The sequence below is a fragment of the Platalea leucorodia genome, assembly GCF_965183815.1.
Source record: "Platalea leucorodia genome assembly, chromosome: 9".
Classification (NCBI taxonomy): domain Eukaryota; kingdom Metazoa; phylum Chordata; class Aves; order Pelecaniformes; family Threskiornithidae; genus Platalea; species Platalea leucorodia.
Genome location: NC_138831.1, coordinates 44,294,006 through 44,315,583, shown reverse-complemented (window position 1 = coordinate 44,315,583; position 21,578 = coordinate 44,294,006). Strand labels below are relative to the sequence as shown.

The following is a 21,578-nucleotide window of genomic DNA, read 5'->3' as shown; positions in this document are numbered from 1 at the left end:
CAGTTTAACGAGAGGGACAAATGACTGAAAATCTAAATGGGGCAGCTTAGCTAATTGCCTTAGGCCTGACTTGTCTGCTGGATAACGGTAGTTTCATTGCAGTCCAACGTGATTGACATTTGAGGAATTGCACTGGTATAATACTGGCAACAGCAGCGGAAAATCTGCCCTATTGTTTCTGACATGTTTGCCTGAGGAGCACCTTTTTGTTACAAATAACTATCTGAAATGCAACTGATGGACTGAATGTACTTCTTTTTCTTTAAATCAGTGACTTTTCATGTTCCCAAGAAAAAAAAGTGAGTGAGAGTATTACCCTACTTACTAATATTTTTCCTTTTTCTGTGTTTTTTTTCAGGCCTTTTTTCTTGGATTTTAGTACTGGAAAACCCTCTAATGACAACTTTGCTTAGGTAAGTGAAACAAGATTTTTTTTTTTTGTGGGTTTTTTAGAATCACTTCCCCTTTCTTAACTTCTTCTGCATGTTGTGTTGTAACTGAGCTGCCAGCCAGCTGTGCTGCGTGTGCTGTGGTTAAGGCTAGAAAGACGTAGTAAACAAAAGTAGGGGTAATGCCTGTAGTATGACATAAGGAGCTCATTTATTAATTTAATCAAATGAAGTGGACGTGGTGCAGAATAATGAAATACAGCTTTCATCTGCATATTACTGCATAATCTCACGGATTTATAAAACTTTTTTCAAGAGATACTCTGCATTTATTTTTTCTTTTTTTCTGGAAAGTAAACTTGTTTTGTTTGTATCACTTAATGTCATTTTGTTAGGAAAATGAAGCCTAAATACTTCCAGGTCTGCAGATAGTCATTCTTCCTCCATCCCTTTCTCTTCCCTCTTTCCCTCAATAGTTCTAGGCAGGAGTTTCTGACATAGAAGACAAATTATAAGAAGCTCAAGAGGTGTTTGTTTGTTTTTGTTTTTTTTTTTTAGCCCAAAAGATGGGAGAACCCAAACAAATTTGACACCACCCCTTCCCTCTTCTGAACCCCATTTACACCTCTAAAATACTAAATTCAAGCTGATCAGTGGTAAACAGGGTTTCTGAGCATTGATTGTGAGCATATGGTCTTGTCTACTTCTAAATACCTTTGCAAACCCAGCTCCTGTGCTGCTGCATAGCACTGGGGCATTCTTGTGAGCCCAAGTCCAGCCCAGCGGGGGCTTGGGTGATGGGTGGAAGAGCTAAGTCTGCTGCTGTACCAAAATGTACTGTATTTTCCTTTGTGATGGAGAAAAGATTTGATTGACCTCTGATGTGAGACAGCATGGTCATCCCCAGATCTGCAGCTAATTTGATATATTATTTGGAGTTGCTTGTAATCTTGTATGAGGCCAAACAGTAACTGCAGTATTTGCATGGGCATATAGTATCCTAGCGTCTGTGCTGACAACGATAAAAGTGCTGCTGTTCTTTGTAAAGCGTCTATGAAAGTGTTTTCTTTTCTCTCTCTGTTTTCTGCTGCTGGGTCCATAGCAATACCCACCCTCTCTCCCTTTTGGTCTCCTTCCAGTGGATGGTCAGCATGGAAGCTTCTGGCCTCTGTCCCTTGATATGATGGACCTCAGTGAAATGAAATTGATCCAGTCTTAAACCAGAAGTTTTCTCCAGTCTGCTTCTCCCTGGCATTTGTCCCCCTTCGGGGAGGACTGCAGGAGAGTGAATAGGTTTTTAGCCTTAAAACCTCATTTTAGCAAAATAGAAGACTCCAGAGTGGTTCTTGGGTTCCCTTTAGTTTTCTTTTTAGGTAGCTTGTCTGAGTTTATCTATCTGCCATTCCTTTGCCAAGGCACTGAACTCAAGGTATCTTGTGTAGTGTGGCTTTTGTCTTTTCCAGAAACGCACATGAACTGGCTGGTGGCCTCTAAGCTCTACCTAAGGTGGACTTTCTAGTCCTGATAGATGGTCTGCCTGGTCGTTTGCTAAACAGCAAGCAGGAGTAGACTGTAAGACAAAGCTGAAGCTGGGATGTGCTGGCATCCTTTGCATTTTACTAATTCAGAGAAAAGACCTTAGCAGAGCCATCTATGGTACATCTGAGATAGCTTGTTGCTTCAGATCCGCAACGCATTGCTTGTGAGACACGCCTGCCGCAGCATGCTTGCGGTTCCCCCCACGTCTCCCTCAACTGCTGCGTAGCCTAAGGAGCGACTAATTTGCAGCCTGGGGCTGTTTTTATTGATGCTGCTGCCTGTCCAGAGAGTGGAGAGGACTCTGCAAACCAGGGAAGTATTTAGGCAGCAGTTTTAAATCCTTTTAACTCTGTATATTAGACACATCTATGAATATATGCAGACCTAGCTAATAAATAACCCAGGGAATGGTAGTTAAGAGGAAAGGACATAATTAATTCTGTCCTGTACTCTGCTTTAAAGTTGGATCCAGAGCAGTAATGCATTATGCTGGAAAGGTAAACACTGTCATTATTCAACAACGAAATGCGTATGAGGATGACATTGTTTTCCTCCTTTTGATTTAATAATTTTTTTTTTGCGACGGTTTGAATATCTTAGATGGTCTTTGTTTGGTATGGTGGAAGCGTGATGAAGCCCTACCCTTTCCGAAGAGTCATTACTCCCTTATTTGAATTGAGTTTTGTATTAACGCTGCTTTGCTGACACAGGACGTGTGCTGTTCGAGAAGGCTCTTACTGTGTTTGCTGTGGTTGGGGTGCTTGGCTGTAATGCCTGCAATATAGTTTGGAGGGAGGGTATTTCTGTTTCATCAGGTGATCCCTTTTCAACTCCCCACATTGCAGTGTTGACCCAGGTCAAATGCACGTGCCACATAAAAAAAATCCTTTTTGTGGAGACGCTATTAAAAAAGCCGATATGAGTTTCTGTTAACTTGCATCTCTTTTTTTTTTTTTTTTTCCTCCCCCATACCGGAGCGCAGAGAAAAGATGTGACTATAGCAAATGCAACTTTACATAGTCCTTCAAGCTTAACATTTTTTTCCAGGATTTTTTTTTTTTAAGTGGGGAGAGGGATATGCGGGAATCCTCGATTTGCATCTTAAAACATTTAAAGCTGCTGTGAGAATGACGGTATCTTTTCTAAAAGGTATAGTTGTTATGGTAAAAAGTTACATAAAGCAAGGTAGTTAACTTTTTGGCTTGTGATGATAACTGGTAATAGGAAAAATGCTAAAGTGATTGCAGTTTGAAGCTCCCCCTTATTATTACTCATAACATAGCCCACTCCTTCATACTTCTCATCTTAGCAAATTTCTTGATGTATCGTTAAACACACACAGAAAAACAAGCAAAGACGCTATGTACCTATTCCTGTCTTGTCTATGCTCCAGACAACCCAGCCTGAATATCAGAAGATGACCTGAGTTTGTGTAAATGAAGATGTGTGTATCTAGAGCAGGTTGGTGTTGTGCCACCCTTCAATGCCTCTTCCAATGGAGTTTTCTTGCAAGTTTTGCAGCTCTGGCTCTTCCAGCAGAAGTCTTGGGCAAAAACCACTCATCGAGAGACCAGTGGAATAGCTGATGCAGCTCAGCAGCCGCCTCCTAAAATAAGTGATGGAAGGATGGCTGTTTCTCTTAGCAATATTTTCTTTGGAAGACGAGCATCTCCTCAGCATGTCCTTGGCTCTCTGTGTCTTCCTAACAAACTATTGCACTGAATGCTCCTTCTTCTACTGTTCCCAGCTCAGTCAGTTTAAAAGTTCCTGGTTAAAAGCAACAGGGTAAACTATATTTCTGTGCTCCTTCAGGGTCTGCTGCTGCTGATTGCAGAAAGCTTGCAAAACTCCCAGCAATTCTGAGAGGAAGGGAGTCCGTCCTTGGTACAGATCCAAAAGAAGTTGCGTGTTGTGCACTTGTACAAGCTCTTCTTCAATGTATGAAATTTTTTTTTTTTTTTTTTTTTTAGGGGGAGGGATCTGATAGAAAATTGTTAGCCCTTGGTGGGTGGCACGAAGCACAGTGACTGGAGGGGCTATTGTTTTGTGGTTAATGTGCTGTTTATTTTGCAGCCAGTGATCTTATTTTGCTGAGGCAGATGGAGGGATTCCCAGTTCCACAAGCATAACCCTGGGAGAGATTAGTTGGTTTTAGGTTTCACTGCTTGGATGACGAGGTTAGCCTGAGACAGAGATGCATCCCTGTGTATGGAGATGGGTCTTGGCCCAGATCTTGTCTAGCGATGTAAAGGCTGAGAAAGGACCAGGAGGTCAACTTCAGCTTCTTAAAGAATGCAGTGTATGTTCATTCTGTGGCATGTGTGGACTGCAGCTTTTTTTATTTCAAAATGGGTAAAAAAAAAATAGTTACAAGCTCATGTGTTATTTTTCTAAAAAATGCTCTAATTGGCTACAATTAGCTCTAAAGTAGAGCCTACTTTACAGCTACATAAATATTTATATCAGTGTTACTGAAGCACTAATGATAAAGAATCCTAAGAGATTTTTTTCGTAGATACAAAGCAAAGAACATTTCTCCCAGCCTCTGCCTCTTAGCACCTTTCATCCACTTTACCTGTCTCCCTACTACCGAGGTAAGCAACGTCCTCAATCTGCAGACACCAGGACGTTTTTTTTTGCATCAACAGCAGTTTTAAGTAATTACTCTGCAGTTCTCCTAATACTTGTTACAGAAGTGAGCTCTTCTGCTCATGTCAGTTAAAGATCTGACATTTTTGATGGTGTCTAGAAAACTGAAGCTCTGAAACAAGCCAAAATGAACAGGAGCTTGTTTCCTCTTTGCTCACATGGGCACTTATTCACTTCCCCATCTGCTTTGACTTTGAAGATTGCTAAGGTTCTTCCTCTGTCTGACCCACTTGGCATAAGCTAGAGAAGATTATCTTTCTTCAATAGCCAAGTTTGTAGGGCTTCACCTTATTCATAAATAATCCTTGGAGTTCTGAGTGCTGCCTTTCTCCTTTCCTTATCAAAACTGGCTTGCTGTTGTTTGTGTACAAATTGGGGAAATGCTTTTTCAGTCTATAGATAGAGGGGAGAGTTGGTGCAGTGACTAGGCAAGAGGGCATGTAAAGTGTGCTGAGGAGATTTCACTAAGTGTCCATGATTTTAAGTATTTATCTTGTGCAATTTCTATTTGTGGTCCTAGCACAAAAGAGCATCAACCGTAGAGAGCTTTGCGCTGCTAGTCTTTGTACGAGCACAGTTCCACAGTACAAAATCAGTATGAGACAAAATACAGGACCTGGATGCACAGAAATATCTTTATAGAAACATGATTTTTCTAATGTACTCAAAAGCAAGGGACAGGGTGATGCTCTGTCTTTGCTTTCACACTTGAGTACCTGCACCAGTAACTGGTTTGCATGTGTGAGTGGTTATTTTAAGGTAGCATTAAAACTCACTTTCAGCTTTACTGAACATAATTTTCTTTTATTCTGAGATGGAAAGTTGCAGTATCGCTGTGTTTGGGCTGATGGATTACAATTGTGGTTTCTGTGCAACTCTGAACTGTTCTGGGTCTCTCTGCACACTGGAGGTGGCCTCTTCTCCTGTTCCCATACAGGTGTGTGGTGTGCCATAAGAGGTTTTGTTGAGTACCTATCAATAGTAGAAACAGATACAAGGTTTTATAGAATAGATGGTTAATTCTTTTAATCTGCCTTAATCTTAAAATTAATTTTAAGATTATCTGAAACATAAAAATCCTGAAACCTTCCTCTGAATTTTTGTACATCCCAGTCAAGCGAGTCTAACAGAAACCATCTTTCATCTAAGTGCTGGGCTCTCTACAGTTACTAAACCTTTGACTTCTGTGTGTTTGTAGATACAAATGAATAATAAGAGTAACAGAATAAATATCTTTGTTTTGGCCTTTCCTTAATAATGGAGTGGTGGGACAGCCAACACAAATAACATATGAAAGGCTTGAGGTCGTAGTCTTGCTGTCTTTAAACTCTTATTTCAGCATTTCTCATTGCCCAGAGTGAGCTTGAAAGCAAGTCCTCTGCTTTTGCCCTGAATGAACCAAGGTGTGACTTCACATCTGCTTTTTCCTAGTAGCTTCAGATTAACCAGGAGTGTATGTATGACTGGGTTTTGGCTTGGTTTTTCCTTCCTTAATTCTCCCGCACCTTCTAGCCATTTTACCGCTGCCAAAACATGAGGTGATTTTTAGGTTTCTTCTGCTTTTTTTTTCTTGCTGGGCCTTGGGCATGTGACATTTCTGGTGGACTTGGAGGTTCTGCAGACCAGCTTCTTTTGACTTGAACATCCAGGCCTTGTGATCTGCACATGGTCCTTCTGCCCTCTTGGTAGCAAGAGACAGCAGCCCTTTGTGGAAAGATAGGCTGTAATTTTGTCCTGCTTTGAACCTGTGGGATTCTAAATATTTCCTATTAGAAGTATTAGTAGTATAAACAAACCGTTTTGTTTGGTATAAGCTCTTTATCCTGATAGGATTGGAGACATCTTACAAAGCAATGACTATAAATTTAAAACTAATATTTGTCATTATTTAAATAAACATAAATCAGGATGGTATATAAAGAACACAGACGCTCCCAGCCCAGGGACCTGAAAGACAGGCCAACTTGGACGTAGGCTGTGTACTTCTTCTCCATTTCCCTATTAAATTTAAGGCATTGCACACTTAATGAATACCTTTTAAAATTTGTGTCAATGATAGAATGGGTATATATTGCAGTGGATGCAGATTTTAGTTTTAAAGTTACAGAATACACATAGGAGGCATGTAGCATGAGTAGATGTTAAGGATGGCAGATATTTTGCACGTCTTCTGGTGCAGCATCTTTGCCACCCTGGTTGGCTTGATACAGAGGACTCCAAATCGAAGCCTTTAAACTGGAAAGGGTAAAGTACTGGATAGCATGTTGTGAAAAGTCTTGTAGAATGTGGGAGTACATGAGTAATTCCAAAAACATAATGCTAGAGAGAAGTTTCCATGCCAGGCTGTTACATTTCATTGCTGTGTTAATTAGGAAGAAAGAAGCCGCTTAGTTTTTATGAAGTTTTCCAACTCAGTTGAAGCTCTATCACATTAGATGCAACAACAAAATGATCAAGCAGTTGTCTGGATGCCAGCAGCCTTGTACTTCCAAACTAATTGTATTTTTATGAATTAGTGTTAACTTTTTGAAAAATAAAACTTAGGACTTAGAAAAAACAGATGCTGGTGAACATGAGGAGGGATGGGGAAGAGAATATAGTGTTCTTGGTAATGAGGTGACCTTTGACTCTCTAATTTTGTTTACCAAGTTGCTGCTATTTTTCATATATAAAATGTAAAATTTTACCTTTGAGGAGCTTCATTTTAGGGGTGGAGGAGTTTGTAGTGCTTTCAAGGCCTGAGTTCAGCTCATAATCCAAGAGTGAATTCAGTATCTTCATAGGCTGAGGGTGTATGAGCTTTTAGTTCATCAGGCTTTTCAAAAAATTACAAATTTGCAGATGTGTGAGGGACTGGGGGGGAAGCCCTTGCCTCTAAGTGGTGGTAAAATTTAAAACTCATATGGGTATGGCTCTGATCAACATCCATTTCAACGTTCCCATAAAAAGCTTATGATTTGGCAGGGTTTCGAGGACTGAAAAAAAAAAAAAAATTTCTGTATACAACATGTTTATTAATGTTGAAGGAGTAACGTTGCTGTATTTCAGTGTCTGCCACTGCATAGAATAAGTTCAGTTTGGCTCTTGTAGACTTTGGCTTTTCCTCTGAATAAAGCAAGTTGCCACTTCACATCTGCTTTTTCCTAGTAGCCTTGTATTAATCAGGAGTATACATATTTCCAAGTTTTGGCTAGGTTTCCTACTTTTCCTTCCTTAATTCTTCTGTGTTGCAGAGTAAATTCATGGTTCTTGACCCTCAGCTGGTACTGTAAAGTATATTTGTGTAAACCTTGATGTTAAGCATCACATCCCACTTACTTGCTGTGATGACTTTTTGCCTCCTTTTAAGCTATATGTAAAGGTGAATTTGAAATTAGGCAGCTGAGAAAGAAGTAGTCTGTTAAAACTTGGCAAATGTGGTTGACCCAATAAAAGTAATTTTTTAAAAAAAAAAAGGGGGAAATCAGTGTTGTAAAACATGAACTTTAAGATGAAATTGCTGAAGATGATTTGTGCAGCCAAAATGCTAGGGAAGGTAGATAAGACAATTGAAGCACAAAATCACAATTTACAACCACATACCGGTGTTACTTCAGTAAGATTACCTCTGCGCTGGGCTTGGCTGGTGATCAAGGAATGGCTTAGGGAGACGGCTGGAGTGGGATCGCTGGCGGTGTGCAAGGCATCGGGTCACGCATTGAAACAGGAATCTGAATTCAAATACTGAACACGGGCCTCTTTTAGCAAGTACGGTGCAGCCTGGGTTCTTTGAGACAGAAGAAGTGCGGGTATGTGACTTCTTAAAAGTAGGTTTTGCTCCTTGAGTTATACTGTTAAATATTAAGTGACATAGCTATATCTCCATTTTATGCTTCTGATTTGTGGGTACTCTTGCTTAATTAATATTTATGAAGCATTTCGAGTGCTTTAAAAGTGCTGTAGGATTGTAAAAGATTGCATTTGCGTGTGCACGCTCTTAAACGTGGAGGCTTCCTGCTCCTGCTGCACAAGCACTTGGTCGAGTCACGCAGGTTCTCCCTGACCCAGTTCCCTCCTCGTTTGCTCACTCCTCCAATTTGACCCAAGCCATCAATTCTTTCTTCATCCTCCTTCCTGCCATCGTTTGTCAGTCTGTCCCTCGAGGATCAAGCAGTTCTGTTCCCTCCTCCTCCGCAAGTGTTCAAGGTCAGGGTGGGTGGGGCTTTGAGCAACCTGATCCAGTGAATTATGTCCCTGCCCATGGCAGGGGACTTGGACTAGGTGGTCTTTAAGGGTCCCTTCCAACCCAAACCATCCTATAATCTCCTCCATAGAAGGCCCTCTGAAGCTAATAGGGGTTCTTATCTCCCCTTGCCCTGTTCCATGGATGCCCATGGACATCTTGATCCTCTTCCCCACACCCATGAGGTTGGGCATTGGTTCCTGGCAGCAAACAACGCGTTTCTTCCTCCAGCTCCTCCCTTGTCTGTCCCACAGGCCCTGCACGGAGGTCTGGCAGTTGCCCTTTAGGGAAACTATGTTAACTTTTAATTTGCTTCCCCAGGGAGGATTTGGGTGAGCCTTAGCTGCTCTTTTCCCCATGGTGGGCATGGACATCCTTGGAGCTGGAGAAGGGTTCAAGGGCAGCACTGGACTGAGGCTGGGGATAGATGTGTGTGGGTGAAGGCTACATGCCAAAACCACCAGTTTTGGTGCTGCCTGTGGCAGGGACAGAGTGAGAAAGTGCTTTCCCAGGAGAGGCTGGGGGAAGGCTCATCTGGAGCTGATGTGGCTATTGTGGCCAGATGTGGTGCTCCCTCTGCAGATGTCATCCTGTAATGGCAACTGCTGCCTTTGGGAAGCACTCACATTGCCTCTGTCTGACCTAATAAATGTTTCAAAACTTTTTTGGTGTTCATCAGTCCTAGACAGCTGAAAACCAACCATGTGAGTGTGATTTGATTAGTTATTTGAAAAAATTCCCACTTCCCAGGTCAGAGTAGGCTGGACTTTTGAAGAGGCTTAGTATGTTATCTGCAGATGAAAACAGAAGTTTAGCACTGGACTGTCTAACGGGATGCAGAAATACTAACTGCTTCATCAAAAGCTGAAATGCCTTTGTTTGTAACCAAACTGAAGCTCCCTGGGACTTGCTGGTGTTACCTGCAGCACTGGCACCAGGGCTTATGGCCGGCATCCTCTGAAAAAAGAAAAGCTCATGTAGCGTGGTCTGCTTCCCCTCGCTGAGCCAAGGCTTTAATTCAAGCGTGGATAAAGCAAGGAATTTGATCAGGCTCCTAACGTCGGTCATACTTCGAACAAAGTGAAATGGAGTAGAGCCGAGTTACAGAACACAAGGTTTTTCTTGTGAAATCTGAAGTGTTTGGCAGGTCCCTGAAAATATGCATGAATAGTCCCCGTCGAGTTGCTGCATACTCTGGTACAGCTCCTTGCCATTACCCTTGTGTGATGAGCTTGCTGCGTGGATGGTACAGAAGAATCTTTTTTGTGTAGTCCTGTGAACAGATTCCCTCAGCATCTCTTAATCTTGGATATTTATGTCTTGAGATAAGGTATGTGTTGAGTTGCACTTAATCCTGAATTAGGTCTATACTCAATCTAGCAAAGGCGGAAAAATTTTATTATGCTGGAACCCTTTTTGGGGGGTTATGTGGGTTTTCTTAAAACAAAAATGAGGGGAAGGGAAAGGAGAATAGATGGTTAAGTGGTTTCAGTCACTATTAATGTTTGCCTACTGCAGCATTAACTTGTATTTCACATCTTTTCCCGGGGTGGGAGAGGAAGGAAAGAGGAAGTTGGTTGTACAATTTAGTTAAACTAGGTTAGTGCTTGTTAAACTGGTGTGTGTTACAAAGCTAAGTGGGTTTTTTTGTATTTAGTTGTATCCAACGTTCCTAGGAGTCCTGGAGTTGCACTCTCTCAGAAGATCTAGACCTGAATTGCCATTGTCTTCATGGGGTGAGATTGAGCTGAATGTGCAGCAGGACCTGGAGAGCTGACATTTTTTGCTAATTTAAAGTATTCCTCAGCTCCTGGTAATGCTGTGAGGTGTCATGAACATTGTTGCACATAAAATTTTGTTCTGGGTGTCTTTAGCACTTGTTGCTGTGCTCCTTCCCACCTTTTTTCCAGCCAGTCTTTACCATCTCTTTTTCTTATTTCTTTTCTCCAGCAGTTTGTTTAGCAAGGAGTGACATTCTGCAAACAAACCAAACCTCGGGTAATCTAAAAAACTCAGAGCTGACCCTGCTGTGAGCGGAGTTTTAGGTGGGGAGATGATCTCCACGAGGAAGTCATCCCATGATGACCAGCCCATGAGTTGCGTGGCCACCATTCACCTTAGCTGGCTGGAGCTGAACCTTTGCCATTTTTGCCCGTTTAAGAAGTTAATCTTTCTGAAAGGCGCTGAGATGCTTGATGTGGCGCGGTTGCCTCAGCTACAGGAGTATAAACCAGTAACGCTGGGGGAAACAGGGCTAAACATTTGCTGCTCTTTATTTGCATGGGGAATTACAAGAACCTGGGATACATTTAGTGACTTAGAACAATTTTTATTTGAACACTGGCTCAGTTGTGACCTCCGCGCATTTACATAATGAAATGAAGTATTCAAGCCATTGCAATGCAATAAGAAAAATCTGTTTAAGATTGCAGTCCCTTTATTTATAGCAGCTGACCTTGGTCTAACAAACCAATTTTGCTTAATCTGTTTTTTTAATTAAACATCATATACTTAAAGGAATAAGTTACTGGCATTTAATCAAAGCATCTACAAAGCCTGCCTGTCGCTCTATGTACTGCACAGGTTGAAAAGCCTTGCCAGTGCACAGGCCGATATTTTAAATTAAACAGATAAAAGCAAAGGAAAAAGGGATTAATAAAAGAACTATAAGCTTGCTTGTTGGTATTCCTGTGACTTGATTGCATCTATAGTTTCTTCTAAACTTATGTTCATATTGCACCATGGGATAGTTGAAGTGCCACTCACTTGGGGGCTCTGCAGTGACATTTATCAATATGGTGTCCTAAGACAAAGCTGATTTATGCTGTAACCTGTCCCTCCCCAGTGAAATCACGGGTGCGTTTGGCCTTCCATCCAGCTGGTGTATTTATAGAGCTGAATTGGACTTTTGTGGAAGGGGAGGAGGAGTCTGGCGATTGCAGGATCTCCTTCCCTTGCGGAAGCGCTGCCGTGCTCTGCAGCTTCTGCCACTTGCTGTCTATCCCAGCTTCTTCCTGAGCCGTGGGGAAAGGGGTGAACAAGGTGTTCGGCATCTCAAGCTAGAGAGCGTGTTGGGAGGTTGCTGGTGTCATTCAATGACTTTTCCATTTTCATGTGCAGTGTTGAGGCTATTTGAGCAACTTTAAAAATCAGGTCCTATAGAGAGGATAAGGAAGATATGTGCAAATGTGACGCCTTGTGTGTTGTCCCTTTTTATGTGATAATTGATGCCAGGTGAGAAGTCCTCTTGCAGACAGATAGATGGGGTGTAGGTTTTTTAGACACAAATAGAACAATGTTTGACATTTATGGATAATACTGGAAAAGTCCATGTTCCTTCCTGACTGCTGTTAGCCTTTATGCTTAGCTTCTGCGCTGCCCTGACCTTCTAAGATGTGCGGTCTGTATGTTACTAAAATCATATGGCAAATAAACTTGTCCAGGCAAGAAAATGGCCTTGATGCACAATTGCTACCTAGAGCCCTAGGCCTGAAAGAAATATTAGTGTTGGAGATGGTGTTAAGGAGTAATCTTCCAGGTCTCTCTCTGTATTTAGTCCTTTTAAGGTTTTAGCTATGCTCTTGGACTATAATTTTTTTAATTGCAAGGGATATAAATCTTGTTACATTACAAGGGAATGCAAAAAAAAAAAAAAAAAACCACTCCAAACTTCTTTCATTTCACAGTACATTCCTCATATTAAAAAAGAAAAAAGTGCCTGACAGTGATGCTGAAAAGTGTACACCTTTTGAAGCTGTGCGGAGATGAATATTCAACCTATGAGCCAGGAGCAAGCTGCAGCAGGGATTATGTGAGAGCTTTGTGTGGGAGGAATTTAATTCACCCATGGTTTACATAATATAAAAGAGAAGACCCCTCTTTCCTTGACTTACGTGAGTAGGCCTACTAAAGCCAGAGCTGCTATTCATGTGAAGGAGGATTTGCAGATTGCACTCTAATTTAGATGTATTTATTTGGGTAAGACTGGCTCGGTACTACAGATAATGCACAATTTATTATGTCTGTTAAGCTTTCAGATTTCCATTCAGTTTAGGAAGAATTCACTGGACTTTATCATTCTGGAAAATGAGCCTGTCATTTCCTGAAGAACAATAAAGAGCACTGGCAAAGATTGTAATGTCTTTCAAGACCCAGCAGTGTTTTTTGCATACTGTTTGTGGGCTGCCTGGCACAGACTGCCCAAAAGGCCAGTTTTAGGTACCTTGGTGTTATAATATCTAACCAACCAAAGCATGGCTGGTTGAGCATTGCCAGCGGTTCTTGACTTTGCCTGTGACTTAGAATGCATAGGAGTAACAAAGCCCCATTATACAAATACGAGAGGGTGGTGGAAATGGAAATGAACTTTCTGGGAGTTGCCTTTTCACGGAGGAATCGGGAGTTTCTGCTCCCGAAAGAGACCTCTTGCCAGACCCAAGGATCCAATATCAGCCTTGATACCTTTCCCTTGCAGTACTTTTAGGAGGGTGCTAAGTTGGAAGTGGGGAACCTCTTCACATGAAGCAAGTGAGTGGCTCTCATTGGAGGTTGAACGGAGTTGGGTCCTCAAACTGACCAGAAGTTACAAGATGGAAACTTAATGAACCCTATGCTTTTTTGAGATATGCTCCTTAAGCTGCTGTGATCGTGTCTGTCTTGGGATATACCTGTATTTCTTTGCTGTGTTTGAACATACTCTTCGAATTGTTTGAATATGTTGAGCACCTTTCTCAATCCTATTACACGTGACCATTGTCTGAACATCAACCGCCCAGATGCTCGTCCTTTCCCTTTAAGCTGTGATGCATCTGGTGACATTTGTTTCAGAAAGTTTCCTCTTGTTGCTCATGTTCCCCTCCTTGCCCTGTGAAGGCATGGGGTTATATTTAGCATTCTTTCCTCTTGCTGCTCCAGTTCAGAAAGGGCTGGAAAATTCTCCATCAAAAATTGGTAAGGATTTTCTGGCTGCCTTAAGGTACTTTCCTTCCAGTTCTCCTCTCTGCCTCGCATTGCCTTGTAACAGTAATGCTCCCCCAGGAACACTGTACTTGAGAGGTAGGACATCATCGTGGATACTGATGTGGAGTAAGCTTGTGTGGCCAACAACAATGATCAAAGCTAGTTTTTAACAGGAGTGAAGCTGGGTGTGAGAGCTAGGTTGCCGGTGGGACCCTGTCAAATGGGAAGAAACACAAGCCACTGGCTTTCCAGCTTTATATTTGGGGGAATAAAGGACATAAAGGATCTCTTCTGCAAGGTGGGTTAGATAGTAATGCAGCAGTTGGACCAAGCACTCTTTTGGTAGGTGCATGAACAGCATTGTGCAGCGCTGCCTCTGTACACCTTTAGTGTTCATTCCCCTCATGCTCCATTCACCCAGTACAAAACATCTTCTGAGGATGGAAACTAAGGTGGACTTATGCTGTTTATCCTCACAGAAAGGTAATACTTGCTGTCTTGTTTTTCACCTTCCACTACTCTCCTCCAGCCCGCTTCTGCTGAGCTGGTGCAGTGCTGGGCTGCTGCTTGCAGACAGACAACATGATGTAGTGTGGGAACAGCTTCTTGCGGACAGTGTCCCTGAGCTGGTGATAAAGAGGAGTCCTGAGACATTCTTCTGCAGACCACAGTCCAGATTGCTCTCACGCTCCCTTCTGTCTTGTGTTTATTATACCCGCTCCAAGCAGTGTAGCAAGGGGGTATGTTTGGATTGATTTCATTAAAAAAAAACAAAACAAAAAAACAAAACAAAACAAAACAAAAAAAAAACTGAAACCCTTGATCAGTCCTGAGAGGTAAGAGTAACAAATATGGTAAAATGTCATATTTTTAATCAGAGAAATTTGACACATCTGAGATACAAATTGTTGCATTGTAAACTTCATTTGCAGCACAACAGGCAGATGAGGGATGTTTTACTGCAAGACTGCGTTGCAGGAGAGCTCAGCGTTATGCATCTAGGATGAGGGTATCCGGGCTTATAGTTAGAAATTCTACAAAAAGAACCAAAACAACAAAAAAAACCACATTACCCTGAGTCTTCTAGAAAAGCCTAGCTCAGAGGCATGTCTCAGCACGTATTATGCTGCGTGGCTCAGATGCTCTGTGGTCAGTGGTAGTCTTTCCATTCTATGTAAAGTGGCCTTAGGCAGAGGGAGCCAGAGTTACCTGACTGCAGGGACTTTTCCCTGCTCGTAGCTTCAGAATGACTTCTGTTTTCGTCATTTATGTGCATCAGGACCATCCAGTAAAGACACACATGCTAACAATAAAAAGAAGACTGAATCTGCATTTTTCTCTGTTGCTTTTATGTGGGCCTTTTGGCTCATGACTCACAGGCTCTTGTAGAGGCTTCCCAGCCAAAAATGCAGCTGCATTTTTCTGTGTCACATGCTGCCTTGCCAGGTCCAGTAATAGCAACTATTGGACAAGAGAGAAGAGAATAATACAACCTGCCTTACCGCAAGTGTGTGTGGAATCATACTCGTGGGAAGTTAAAGAGGACTTTCATAGCGAGTAAACATTTTTATAAACTTCCTCCATCTCCTCATCCCTATGCATATGCTGCTTGTTAACACCCTGGATGCTTGTGGAAATAGTACGAATAATAAAGGATGCCTCTGTGGTTTTGTGATGGAAGACCTATTGCCAGTGACTGAATTGTGAGATGTTCCTGGAAGAGTAAGATCCAGCAGTAGGGGAGAGAGTTTGAATTACAGCTGGAAAGCATTGAGAAATGCATTGTTTTGGCAAATATCTTCAGCTGAGGAAAGAAATGCAAAGCAGAGACACTGCTGGATCCTCAGAGTGGACCTCGTTCCCTGTGTAATGCAGATGTTTCCCACAACAGTTCACCAGCATGTTTTGCACATCTTCAGTCCCCAAAATGGTACTCTTGTCTGTGTCTTTCATCTTTCTAAGATTGTAGTTTTACACTGTGCCATGAGAAGATTTGTCCTGTTGAAAGACAATGTAAAGAAGAAATGGAGGAATCTTTTGAACTGTATTTTGAAGTGATGGATTGGTAGTTTTTCCCTTCTTTAAAGCCTTCTGGAGAAGCCCTGCGATGGTAATCAGTTGCATGTGATCAGAAGGCAGGCTGTAGGCTTTGAGCATGTGCATTTTTTCCAGTTAAGCAGTTGTGTCCTTTGTTGGATCCCTCCCATAGTATATTGAGAATAAAATGCTTTTAGTGTTTCCTAAATTTGTAACAGCACTTGATATCTAGCCCATGTTTCTCCTTTTATGTAATATATATGCTTTCTTAATGCACGAATTTAAGTGTTCTTTAGTGCATTTCTGTACAAGCTAATGAAACTTCTCTTTTAATCCATTACTAAAGCGTTGCAAATACAGACTATGACTGTAAACCGTATGTGCTATCTGTGAAGAAAAACGACTGTCTTCGAGGCCTTTATTTTAAAGATTGCTTTTTGTTTTAATTAGGAAAAATGTCAGCTTGCCAGCATTTCAGTGCTGCTTCTTTTTCCCCACTGCACCTTGTAATCTTTTTTCACAGGAAGATAAGTATCATTCACATTTTATTTTTCTTTGTGCAGGATAGTGGAATGTGAGGTTTGTCCTGATGCTGCATCCCCTTGTATTGGAGATGTTCGTTATAGAGGGCCCTTATCACCATGGGGATGGGGAAGGAGCACATCTGGACCACCAGCCAAACAGCGCTCCATGTTCTTGCACTGTTACTCTAGAAGCCTTGCTGGAAATAAGAAACCAGATGTGCTTGTAATGGGACTTTGGGTGACGAACAAGACTGTAAGAATCTTTCTTTTGGAAATCTTTTCATTATGCTGCAGTATTTCCAGACCGAGTGCTTCAGGACTTGAATAGTGTAGGTGGATTTACAAACTGTTGACATCCAAATGTGACCCTGCCTCAGCTACTCCAAGTCCTACATTTTAAAATTTTCTGTTGAGTTCTGTTCTGTAGCTGTCATGTGGATGAGTGTTTCTCTCACTGCTTGATAGATATCTGTACTGTGATGATACGTAAAAAGCTATATAACAAAACATGCCTATGTTTTGCCTATATCTATCTCTCTCAAGATACTGTGACTGCATTTTTAAGTCACTGATTGTTTGTACGGGGAAACAGCAAAACAAAAACCCAAACCCCAAGTTCTTCCCCCAGTTATTTCCAATAGTTTAGATATCTGCAAAAATAATAGCTTCCAAGACAGTAATTTTTCCTCAGTGATAGCAATTATCCTTTTACGTTACACATTTAATGTTTATTGCTATTAAAATAAACTTGCAGGTTGGATTTATGAAACTTCTCTGATCCTTCATCGCTGTGAACTGCAACAGTTCAGATTTCTTACTTTTCATTAACATTTTGAATAAACCTTTGCTGGCTTTTGTATCAAAATTTAACTTAAATTCTGTTTGGAAGTACTGAGATGTAGTAGAATCTGCTCTAAGGCAATACAAGTGTACCTGTGCATGCACCTTCCATGCAAAATGGAAAAGAAATTTCCTGTAGCCATGGAAGGAACAGACTGCACTACTCCTGGTTTCTTCCTTCTCCTTTTCTTGTGCTCTGGTCCTGAAAGGGGCTGAGCACTGTGCCCTCCTAATGCAGCAGAGCGCTAGGTCGCATATCTCATACCAGCCAGATGAGTATTGCCTCCGACCTCAATGACCTGCTTAGTGTTAAACCGCTGCACACTTTGCTGAGCAATGTTGAATGCACCGGGGGATTGAGGTCTGGGCTTTCCTGGAGACTCAAGTGCTTGCTTCATAGCAACTGACTGATGATTACTAGAGGAGGATGAGATCCATCTTGTTTGATGTCAGCCAGCTAAAAATTCAGGCAAGTGCTAGCTAAGCTAGCTCTTCAGACCTCTGCAAGCAATGAGAAGACGGGCACCCCCAGAGCATGCTTCTTCCATCCTAAAATCATCAAAACAAACTGGTCTATATACAGGGAGGAGATGACTAGCTTAGACTGTGCCCAATTTTTAGACGGGTAAAATTGGGTGATGGGAATCTTCCCCTCTAGGTGCCCCAGGTCATTTTTACTCTCTCATCCTTGGACAACACAAACTGTACAAGAAATTGTTAAACATCCGGGCTTTGCAAAGTTCCAAACCAGGTAAAATTGTTGTAATGTACATCAAAACCCAGCCTAATTGATAGGAACAAACACCATCTATGTTTAGACCGTGCTGTTTGCTTTGTCCTATTGCTCTCGGGCATTAGGAGAGAGGAAGGGTCTGGGAACAGAGCAGTAGTTGAACAAAACAAGGTGAGTCAAGGGCAGAGCAGGAGGCTTAACTTGCAATTTCCTTGTCTTTGTTGGTTTAAGTCTGACCCTCCGCATTGTTTTATGTTTTGTATTTCATTTCCTCGGTTGCTTAAGGAATGGTTGGGGCCTGCTTCGAACTGTGGTCAGGCGGGGCATGCAAGATTCAAATAAAGAACCTGTTTTTTACTTCCAGCGGAGACTTTAATGTTTTTTTTTAAAATAGGTCAGAGAAATTAGATGCTGGTTCCAGAGGTGCAGAGAAACCTTTTAGTCTTGATTGGCTCATAACTTTGTTCTGTAGCCTTGAGTATGAAAAAAGAAAGTCCGACCTCAAGTGTTCTGGTGAAGCACAGAAGGAGCTAGATCAGTGCATTAGTGAGCAGAGTTTTGCTGGCAGCAAAACGGGATTTGATCTTTTGCTGCATCTCCATGTTGAGCTTGTGTTTCCAGCCGTAACACTTTGCTCCTTTCTTCTCCCGATGCTCTGGCAGTTGAGAGGTGGAATTTGCAAAGGAAAACAGCTGTAGTTCAAGCTGTGGAAAAGTTAGTGAAGACAAATCCTTTGGAGTTACTGGGCCTGGTCTCCAGCTTTGAGTTGCTCCGGTAAGCATTTAGAAACAGGCCTAATCCTGAAGTCATGGGCTTGAGGGGAAAATGAAGGTGAAATTTTTCAGCCTGCAACAGAAGCAATTGAACTTGAATGATCCTAATGCTTTCTTCTGACCCTAATGTCATCTCAAAAAAGCCCAGAAACAGAAACAACCTCTCACCCTAAAATGAAAAAATAAGTAAAATCAGTAGGTAGATGTTTATCTCCTGTAGCAACACTGGAAAAACTTCGTTTTTTTCTCTGTTTCTGTGTCTGACCCCACCTTTCCCATTCCTGCTTGATCACATGCATACCTGCTAGCTTCTTGCCACTCCGGAGGTTTACATGGAAAGATCTCTGTTGCTTAGGAGTTCATCGGCTTCTGCTGGTTGTCCTTCGTCCACCTGAAGTTCTCAGGAGATCCCTTCCTCTTGTGTCACCCCCAAGAACTTAGATGTCAATAAAGACCCCTTCCCTTCTGTCCCTGGGGAGCATGGTCGTGGGGAGAGCCCCTGGGTCCATGCGGACACGTCTTTGCAGCTGGCCTAGGCCTGGGTGCACGGGGCTGCCTGAAGAGCAGGCCCGGGGCTTTCCTTGTGCTGGTCCCAGCGCTCCAGCCCCTTCTCCTGGATCAGGGAATCTGCTCCAGCAGAAAACTAACGTGGCAGAAGAAACGTGAGTCTTGGTCTAGCTGACCCCTGATGCGGCCAGCAGCAGGCTTGTGGATGGTGAGAGCTTTGGGGTGGACAAGACCTCTTGGTGGCAACTGAGTTTGGCTTAAAACAGTTGCTGAAACCTCACCAGAGCCGAAAGCCCTCGATGGGGAAGACTCAGCAGCTACCTGCAGAAGAGCATCTCTAAAGCTTGGCTGTATCTTTTCCTGGCACTGTGAAGTGCCAAGTCTTTACTGGATGATCTAAGAGCTGTAAGATTTGTTCGCCTTTCCCAAGCTGGCTGTTCAAGAGATTTTCTGTGAGGATGTAACTTTTATGAAGCAGGCTTTCTTCACCTGTGACACCAATCACTTATTATCATCTGATGGGTTATCTGTGATCTCTAGCAACCTCTAGTGCTAAATGCTTATGCTGTACGCTTGCACCCTTTGCATTTTTCTTTTGGTGGGGGAAACAATATAATGAGAATTTCCTACTGCTAGGAAGTAGGTTAAACAGATCAGGGAAGATGTGATTATCTCAGAATACTTTTCCTAATCTAAACCCGTTCTTTGTTTAGATTTCTGGGCAGGCATTAAGTTCAGGTGTCTTTGTTTTGTCATTTGTAGAAATATCAGCACTACTTCATTTATCTGTAGCATATTATTTCCTATTATGTGCGTGTCGGGCACACAAAGGTTAAATTGGCATCAGTGTGTCACTGTTGTCCAGGGCGTAAATCTGTCTTTCTAGTCCTAGACGTGCTATGGAAAAAATGCACGTGCCCTTAGACGTCATGGTGAGCATTTTAATTGAGCATACGTTGGAGTGCTTTGTAAGTATAGATCAGAAAAATGTTGTGTAGCAATAGATGTTATCTGTGGAATAATTTAGATTTAAGTCTTCTGCTGTTAAGGGCAGGGCACCTGGAGGGAGAAAAAAGCAACAAAAGTAAAATTGTTATCTTGAAAAAGATAACTCGAGCATCAACAAATGAAAAGCACAGAGAATAAGTGTATTTGACCCAAGGTAAGAACAATATTAAATACTGCAGTATGGTCCCTGCCTTAAAACATTTTCCTTCAGAAAAAAAAAAAAAAAAAGAAAAACAAAACAAAACAAACCAACAAAACAAAACCCAAAATGTTGAGCAAACTGATGCCCTAAAACCAGACAACTAGATCAGTGGTTTAGACACTGACTGAGGACCGGTCAGCCTGGGCACAGTTAGGGATCTGTCAAGAAATGATGAAAGTTTATAGAGCACTACTTTTGCTGCTAAGGTTATTCCTCTAAGTTGTTGAATAGGGGATTTATTTACACTCTTGGTGCAGCAGGTAGGTAATGATTAAATCTGTGTCATGAAAGCTTTCTCGTAGGGGCAAACTACTGAGCATCTGTGCATAGCTGGGAAACGCTCCTCCAGTGCCCTCTGCAAGATGCACTCTTGTGTGCAGAGACGCGATGCTTTCTGAGAGCCTTGGCCTCCTGGTGTCGTGCCGCTTCTCCATGTACCCTGTGTGCGTGGATCATGTGCGTGGAAAAGTTCCTGTATGTGCAGGATGGTCCCAGGGACGGCAGCTGGGGCTGGACTGTGGAACCGGGTAACTCCCGCAGCCTGTTGATGAGGCCAGCTTGTGCCTATGGTATGGGCTGTTGGCCGGGTGGAGTGCTGGCGTTGTGCTCCCTGTGGCTGTCATCTCTGTGTGCTCCTTTGTCCCTTTACCCCTACTCATAGTAAAAAAAAGTCCTGGGTCAGATGGTAACCAAATGCCTTACCACAAGCAGGCTATGATCAGCTGAAGCAAAGTAAGGCGCAAAAACTTTCTTGGTCCTGAAAAGTATCGAAAAGGCTATGTATGCCATTGAAGAGACCATCCTAGCTCGGGAAGACCAGTTAAATTTTTTTATTTTTTGTTTTGTTACCAGCTAACCCTGTTTGGTACTGTGCAGGATGACGATCAAGAAGGCAAGCACTGTCTGACCAGAAGATTAGCCACAATTGCAGGAACACGGGCAAGGGGAGATCTAAACGGTTTGGGGCTGTGTTTGCAAGAGGTGAATCACCACTTGCATAGGTGTAGATGGGTAGATAGGCAGTTGGAAACCCTACATGCACGTGGAAATGCGGGTAGCGCCTTTGCTTTATTGCTGTGTGCGTGCTTGGGTAGAGCCTACAGCTCCTGTTGACACTCAGGTGGTGTTGCACAAGCGGTCGTTTACAGGTGCACTGGAAGAAGGGTGTGCCTTGGCAATTAGAGTCGGCTTTAACT

General features: G+C 42.3%; 1 protein-coding gene across 5 annotated transcripts in view; it reads left to right on the top strand.

Annotated features, from left to right (window-relative positions):
* Window positions 1–390: 390 nt before the first annotated feature.
* AKAP13 (A-kinase anchoring protein 13) overlaps window positions 391–21,578 on the top strand; it is a 205,397-nt gene continuing 184,209 nt past the window's right edge. For all 5 annotated transcript variants that reach the window (XM_082321821.1, XM_082321824.1, XM_082321823.1 and 2 more), the window contains exon 1: window positions 391–413. The gene's annotated coding sequence lies outside the window, so the exon portion shown is untranslated. The remainder of the gene's footprint in view (window positions 414–21,578) is intronic.